The sequence below is a fragment of the Tympanuchus pallidicinctus genome, unplaced genomic scaffold, assembly GCF_026119805.1.
Source record: "Tympanuchus pallidicinctus isolate F22 unplaced genomic scaffold, pur_lepc_1.0 scaffold8, whole genome shotgun sequence".
Classification (NCBI taxonomy): Eukaryota; Metazoa; Chordata; class Aves; order Galliformes; family Phasianidae; genus Tympanuchus; species Tympanuchus pallidicinctus.
Window position 1 is genome coordinate 2335465 of NW_026294802.1, and position 8050 is coordinate 2343514.

Sequence of the window (8050 nt, forward strand, 5' to 3'; positions counted from 1 at the left end):
CAACTGTGTTCTAACGACTTTGCATCTTAATGTCATCTGCATGGGTTTTCACTGCAGGAACTGATGTGCTGGGAGGAAAATCCCTCAGGGTGCAAGCAGCACTTGGAAGCCCTTCTGCAACTCCCATCCAAAGCACGCTGCTCCTGCCCTCCCCCCAGATTCATCTCTGTTCACGCACACACGTTTCCTATTTGCTGCACTCCTGTGATCCTACCGCTGTTTCTGAAACACTGGCATTTAATCATTGCTTTTGTTAATGTTAGCGTTTTATACCTGGGGTGAGAATAAGATTTTGTCTGCTAATCCCAGCCTGCAGTCATATAAACCCACAAGAGATATGCTGAAGACAGAAGTGCTACATTTATTTATACTGGTAGAGGAAATGTCTTTTTCTTGTTTGGGTTGTGTAGGGGGAAGGAGAGGAAATAGGTTCATGTGTCTGGTTTTATGGAGGGAAGATTAAATGGCAAAACAAACCTACTGCCGTTTGCATGGATCTAAATAAAGCAACAACAACAAAAAAAAAGAAGATAATCACAGAGCTTTTTAATAACACACAGTGGAGAAAACAGCAAACAAACTGCAAAAAATAGTTGCTGTTTTTCCTTTTTATTGTCCCAGGCCCTTGCTCCTTGACTGTATACTGTGTCCAGTGAATAAGACATTTACTATTGTGGCTGCAACAAATGAATGCCCAGCCTTTACCATTTATGGCAGGCTTTTAATCACCAGGGAGCAAATGAGCAGTGGAATTTATACTGGCTTACTGGCTTACCAGTGTCCTCTCTTTTATGAAATATCATTTCCCAATGAATGCTCCTTACCACAATTCTGACCAATTCCCTTCTGCTAGCATCCTTCAGGGGATGTACCGAAATCAAAACAAAAAAAAAGATGGATTCTGAAACTAACCCTGATTTACATTATGATAACTGAGATCAGACCCAATATGTATTTTTTAAAACTGAAGTAAGGTTTACATCACCACACAGCTGCTGAAGTAAGATCAGAATCAGACCAGCCAATGCCCAGGTTAAAACATCTCCTTGTTTTCAGCAGTGCAGTGACAGCTGAACTCAGACAATCCATGTGTTAAGTTACTGGGAGTAGCAGAATAGAACTCCTCAGCTGGCCTTCTTTTGTTAATGCAATATAGCCACAGAAATGCTTAGCTCCATCATCAGGATTTCCTAAGGACTCCTATTCATATTCACAGCAGTTAAAATGCTGCATTTTGGTCTTTATAATCCAGTTTATTTGAAGTGGGTTCATTTAGGTTGAAATCCTTAATTTCCATAGCAGGATGAGGCTGTTAGGGCTGATAGGGCTTTGTTGTTCCCAGAGGAACAAACCTTTTCCTCTCCCCTCTTCTCCCCAGACCCAGAGCCACAGCACAGCCCTGATACAGGATGACATCCTTTAGCATCAGCAGCAGAGAGACTGAGCTCTGCAGGTAAATGAGAACTGGCCAAACATTTCCCCTGAGCTCAGAGCTAACACAGCTACCTCCTGTTCCCACAATTTGTGGCCAAGCCCAAGGAATTTCTTTCCCAAACTTATGAGCTTTAACTAGACAGGAATGAAGCCAAATTCTCCCCCTGGCTTTGAAACTGCTGAGAGAAAGCAGGTTATTACTAGGTCATTATTTTAGAGGTAAGGGAAGACGCAGACAGAAACAGTTCTCCATACAAGTGCTTTGTACTGAACAGTGATGATTTGGGCTATGTAACAAGCTTGCTATGTGCTCTGGAAAGGTAAAGGATTAGGAAAGTCCTGCCTTTGCTTCTGGATCAGAGAGAGATGTTACTGATGCAAACATTGCAGCTGAAGAAAAAAATGGGAAAGGGAGGAGGACCATTTCACCATTAGAGAGCTTGCTGTCAAAGAAAAGAATGAAGCAGGAAGAGGCTAGTAACATGCCCTGTGGCAGCCACAGAAAGAGAACGGGAAAATCAAAGCCCTCCAAATAAGAAACAAACAGGGACGGATCTCAGCCCCTCCACATGGCCACAGCTCCCTTTGAAGCCGGCTGACAGCGACTTATGCCAAGCCTCAGGGCCCAGCCTGGCCCCACAGCCACTGCTGCTCTGGGGTGGGAGGCAAAGCGATCTTCCAGCAAATCCTGAGACCCACAGACATGAGGGGATCACAAACGGCAGTTCTCCCTCACTGACTTACTCAGATCCTAAGGGTGCACAGTTAGCCGTGCCCCTTGGATCCCCACATAAATGGAGGAAGAATGTTGACCGGTGCAGACAAGGGATGTGCCTGTGCATAAAAACATGGTCTTGCTGCAAAAGCTCTCCTTTCCCATCGTTTGTCAGCTTACAGTGTCACTTTCCTCAATAGATCCCAAAACAGAGTATTTACAACAAAACCTTATCTCCACAAATCTATTTATAACCGTTCTATGAGCTAAATTCCAAAGATTTTTTTTCCCATTTAAGGACATGAACCAGAAAATGTGCAAATGGGTGGGTTCCACTTCTCCTCACACCCTCCACAGTGAGTCTCAAGGGAAATGCTCTTTATTTGCGTTCTGTACACAAGAGGGTGTGGAAACATGCAATGATTTCCATTGCCTGAAAGCTTCCCCTCACATTTTTCCCACTGCCAGGAGGTACAGCACTGAGTTTTCTGATAACATGAAGCTGAGCGAGCAGGTAAAGCTTAGCAGCATGGCCAGGAGTTTCTCTTCCAAGGTCATGACACTTTAACAAGGCTGTCAGCAAAATCTCTCATCCTGCAACTCTGCTATCTGCACAACTTCACAGGAAAATGGGATGCTCTCAGGTGCAGCAAGTGCACTTGTATCTGCAAATACTGGAAAAATCCCATCCAGGCATTTCAGCTCAGTGTCGCGGCACAGAGCTTGGCCCAATTTCCACTGTTTTCACTGTGCTTCTGAGTTTTTATGCTTGCAGTCCAGAAAAAATCAGTTCTAGAGGAACATGTAATTGTGCTAACAAGCCAAAATGTGCACTTTCTCACTGAGAAATAAATTCAAAATAAGGTATTTCAATCAATCAAAATTGAAATCAATAAAAAATAAGGACAGTGCTCAAATTTGGATTACAGGATTAAAAATTATTTACAAATGCTCAGTAGCCTCACAAGCTAAATAGAAAACCGCATGGATTATCTTGAGCTTGAAGACTCAAAAACACACACACAGCCATTAGGTGACTCACCAGGTATTTATGATCACAGGGGGAAAAAAAAATCAAATGACTGCAACAGTTTGAGATCTGGCCTTCTTTTTCCTCTCCCTCCTTCCTTCATTTCCCCAGTTATTTGCTACTGAAAGTCAGCAGAACAGACCCAGTGAGCACTTTGTCCTGACTTCAGAACAGACCCCCTAAACACTTCTGTAGGCAGGATAAGGAGGTTCCAGTTAGCAGTGCTTGAGAAAAGGGACTGCTAATGCTACTATCTGCTTGGCAGCTCAGCTGCCAGTCCCACGCCACTTATCAGCACTAAGCACAGTTCCAAAGGAGAAAAATGAAGTAGTTTCCTACTCTGGATGTAAACAGTACTGCTAATGTAGCAGGACTAGCAGCTAGCTGACAGTGTTACATGCCCTAATCTTCCTTGTTAATCTAATCCATTTCAAGAAAAAGCTCTCCTGGGGGTGGGAGGGATCCCAAATTACAATGTACTGTGTGTCCTTCCCCGCTGGGCTAGCTGAAATGTACCAGAGCTTTAGGAAAAGCAAAGAGAAATAGTTACATAGTTCAACCATCCTATGACCTCAGAGTTCCATCCCCAAAGGTCAAACCTAATCTGATCTTCAAATGCCTTTGTGTCAAATTTCAGTTCCAGCAAAATCCTTGACAAACCATTTGAAGATATGCAACAGCCACAGCCTCCCAGAGTGCACCAACATCTGAGGAGAGGCACTGATGTGTAGGTGGGTGACTTCTTTCCAGCACATTTGTGCCCAAAATCCATTCTCAGCACTCCTAGCGTTTCAAACCACACAAGAGCTAGGAACAAAAACAGCAATCCAACTCTTGAATATGAACACTCCTACAGGTGAGCAATCGAGTGAGGAATAGTTTTCCTGTTCCGAGCTTCCAGGAGATAGTTACTAAGCGGAGACAATTTGTAAAGAATGGAAGTTTTCTTTGAAGATGGACTCCTACTCTTCGCAGCCACAGGCCTGTCTGCCTCAGGCTTTGTATAACTGGAGCCCAACCCTGCAAGCTCCCTATAAAGCTCCCTGCAAAGGCAACGAGAGGCTCACAAGACTATGCTTCACGTTGTGCACAGTTACCTTTTTTGGTGCTTTCTCTGCTACCCAGGAGAGTCCAGACAAGCCTAGCAGATGGACAGCTAATGCTGCTGTCTGGCCCTCTCTTTCTTATGCATATATGGTTTCCTGTCCCTCTTTGTTCATGTGTAGTGCTTAAATGCATCAAGCTGCCCCTTTAGCAGATACAGGTTAACAGCTCCACTGGTATCTGGTAAAAATCAGAACATGAGTACCCAACGGAATGGTTTCATGCAAGAAGCGACTGAGAAATCAAAGTATTTTAAGCAGTCCCAAGGCATTCAAATCCTATTTGTCCTGTGTGAAGGAAGGAAGAGAGCAAAGGTTCACCTCTCTGCAATAGCACAGATCCCCTTGGGAAACAAAACCTCTCCAGGGCAAGCAGCATTTTAAGCATGCGTAAGAGCAAGGAGTGTTTTTCACATGTGACAACATAGATTACAGTGTACAGCAGCAGCACATACAGCAGCACATGTAAACCATCAACCCTGCCTGACAAGAAAAAAAAAAAAAGCTGAACCAATGTCAGCATTACCACAAGAATATGAGTTGTGCTGCCCTCTTCCACCTGCACATGCCACCCAAAGCCTGGAAAATCACAATCACGTCAATCAAAAAGGTGCCCCAATGCACATCATTTAGGGTGGTTTGTTGTTGTTGTTGGGGATTTTTTTGCTTTGGTTTTCATTCAAACACACACAAAAAAAGGGTTCTCCAACCCTTGTACAGTGCGGCAGTGTCTGACTCTGCAGTGATTGCCCCATGCAGCATACTGCTGCACACAGGGAAGGGCAAAACAGGAAGGGTTCCTTGTGTGGCTCTCGATAGACACTTCCTCCTTTCTCCTCCTATGCAACATATGCTACCTCCTAGCAGGCAGCCAGCAAAGGGAGCCTTTCTGGTCTCACCACTTGGAATCAATGGCATTGATAATAACACTGTCCAAGTTCAGATGGTTGCTGACCAGCATGTCTCCCTGCTGTGTATGGCCCTGGGATCACGTTTAATGGACCTCAATTTTCCCTCTAGTGTCAGCCAGCAGAACTCAGAGGCACTTCTTCCTTCCAAATCATTTAGTTTTCAGTGACATGATTGCATTGTCTGTCAGCACCAGGCAAGAAATAAAAGCACAAGCAAAGTTACGCCTTTCTTAGGCTGCACTGTGTCAGAAAATTGTGAGCATCTAGAGTGGCAATTGCAGAAAATCCCTTACTCTCCTACAGCACCTTTAGGTTGCTCACTGTCAAAGAGTATTTGAACAACACAGGACCCTCCAAGCATCAGAATCTGCATCCATTAATGAAGGTATTGATTTCACCAAGACTAATCTAGTGAATGGAAGATGTGCAATCGATCTGCTTGCCATCATGTGCTGCAACAGAGGACTCTACATAAAATATATATTATTTCAATTTCGTATCCTGTTCACAGGGAAACACCAAGTATTTCTCCCCCAGCACAGTGATTTAACTATTGTGCTAACAGTTGCAGGCTTGTTATCAAAGATACCTGCCTATCAAAAAGTCTCCCAAAGAAAGGCAGACCTGCACTTTCTCAAGACGCTTGGTAAGAGCTCAGACCTGCTTTACTTTAAAGGCAACTTAATTTGCCAAATGGACTACTTACTTCCTTGAAGCGTCACTGCATTTGTACTTTAGGTTAAAACGATCTGTTCGATTGGTTTGTATGTATGTAGTTTTAGGATCCCTCCCTATCTCTCTTGATGGCAAGAGAAAAGGGTATGACATTCATCTGGAGATGCTCACACAGCAGCCCACTGCTGTACTTAATGAGACTGAGAAAGATGCAGGGTCTCGGGGTTCTTTGATGGCAATTCATTCAAGCACAATCATTCACAGCATGGTATCTAAAATAGACGACTTATTGTAAGTACATTTTTTTCACAGAAAAAAAAAAAAAAAAAACACTCTGCCTGCATATTTTCTTTGAGTTGCAGCCAAGGAACAGAATGGGTTATTTTCACAAATTATTCTCCTATACGACTGCAAGAGCAGGGATCACAAATAGGCAAAATTATATAAAAGCTGCTCTGAAAATTAATATTCCACAAAAAGTCATTTTAAGAGTTCTCCTGTTCAGTTTTCCATATAATGCATCATATGACATAGGAGAAGAACCAATTCTAGTACTGGCCAGGGGTTGGCAGTTTGGTCAATGTCTGTCTCTCCCAAGTATCAGTCTGTAACTAGCATCATTCTTCCCTTCATTTTCCCAGCCCTCTCCCTAATAAGTTCCCTGCTGCAGAGAACACCATGCTAGCAGCAGCCAGCCTTGCACAACTTTCTGCAGACTACCCAAGCATGGCAAAGGATCTGGAAAGGAGAACAGCGTGCTCACCAGCTCTGTTATCCGTGGTCTGACTGATACCAGCACAGAGCAGTACTTTTAAGAGCTCCGGTCCCACCCAAGCACATTTTTTTCTCCCCCTTTTAACAGGACAGACAGTTTCACAGGAAAATTTCTGGCAATGTGCTCCTGTGCATGCTGAAGGCTGAAAACAAAAACGGATGCTGTCTATTGTCAACAGTATTTCTGTGAAAGGCTGCCATGACAGACATCTGCTGCAGCAGGCATCGGATCGGTTACACTAACCAGAGCTTTACTCTATCCGTATCAGTTACAGAGGGAGGCTGCCTTTGCAGTCTGAAAGCCCAGGTATTAAGTTGCAAAATAAAAGCAATTCACTGTTACCACACCAAAGACCTTACTGCAATTCCTTTCTTATATGTAAAGAAACAATAAAGAAAGGGTAGGCTATCGCCCCCCCGCTGACAGTCCTGCTGCAGGATCCCACGCAGAGTGGGACCTTGCCCTGCTCCCGGCACTTTGCCCCGCATTAGATTCCACCAGTGGGTGAGCGAGCAGCCTCCGAGTTTGGCTCCCCGTGAGCATCTGGACAGATGGACAACAGGGAGAGGAGGAGAGGGAGAAGAGTATCTGAGCGTCTCGGAGCGTTTCCACGACTCGTCAAGTTTTGCATGCTTCTTAATCTCTAGGCACGACGCAAACGCAGTCAGACCGACTCGCTCCCCAACAAATACATATGGTAAGCCCTTACCTCTGCGGTGAAAAGTTTTCACTAGTAGGAAGGAAATGAATAACTGGCTGCTTGGGCAGGAGCACAGCAAGAAAGGCACACCAGCAGCCTCACACACAGCCCTATTCAATAAAACTACAGCCTTGCCTTGGCCCCTCCCAAAAGTCAATGCTAAGTGAATACATATCCCTTATGTTTACAATTGGCAGGCAGCGGTATGCATTGTCCTCAATTTATTCTAATAGGCAGCCAATGGCTATGCACAAGCCAAGGTGGGTTCAGCCTGCCTGCAGAGATGCCTGTCATTCCCTAGGCATGCTCAGGAAGCCACTCATCAGAAAACCAAGACCTAAAAAGCTCCGAAAATTCATGCAAGCTGCCAAAACTGTCTTGCTACATGCCCTTTTTTGGTTATCCTTAGCAGGGCCTCTGAAAGTAAATCCTCTGTCAGGAACAATCATAAGAAATGTTAATCTTGGAGAAAGAGGCTGTCTTGTTGAATACAAACAGAGCTTTAAAAAAGGAAGTACTCTGAATGGAAAGGAGCGCAGTAAACATATTTACTTTCTGCACCAGGTTTTTAAAAATCAAATAAATAATTCCAGTATAGCAGAACTTTGCCATTGATTTTTTTAATTATTTATTTATTTTAATGAGCACCACATGTAAGAGGGAACATAGAAACTCTGCTGTGCAAGCTTGATTCTGCAAAGACACAC

The 8050-nt window shown here is 44.0% G+C and overlaps 1 protein-coding gene across 4 annotated transcripts in view; it reads right to left on the reverse strand.

Annotated features, from left to right (window-relative positions):
- The window catches only part of CALD1 (caldesmon 1), a 185074-nt gene extending 177510 nt beyond the window's left edge, over positions 1-7564 (reverse strand). Inside the window, exon 1 of one of the 4 annotated variants that reach the window (XM_052667693.1) lies at positions 7353-7564. The gene's annotated coding sequence lies outside the window, so the exon portion shown is untranslated. The remainder of the gene's footprint in view (positions 1-7352) is intronic. The other 3 variants (XM_052667696.1, XM_052667698.1, XM_052667699.1) reach the window with 3 other exon arrangements.
- Positions 7565-8050: the final 486 nt, after the last annotated feature.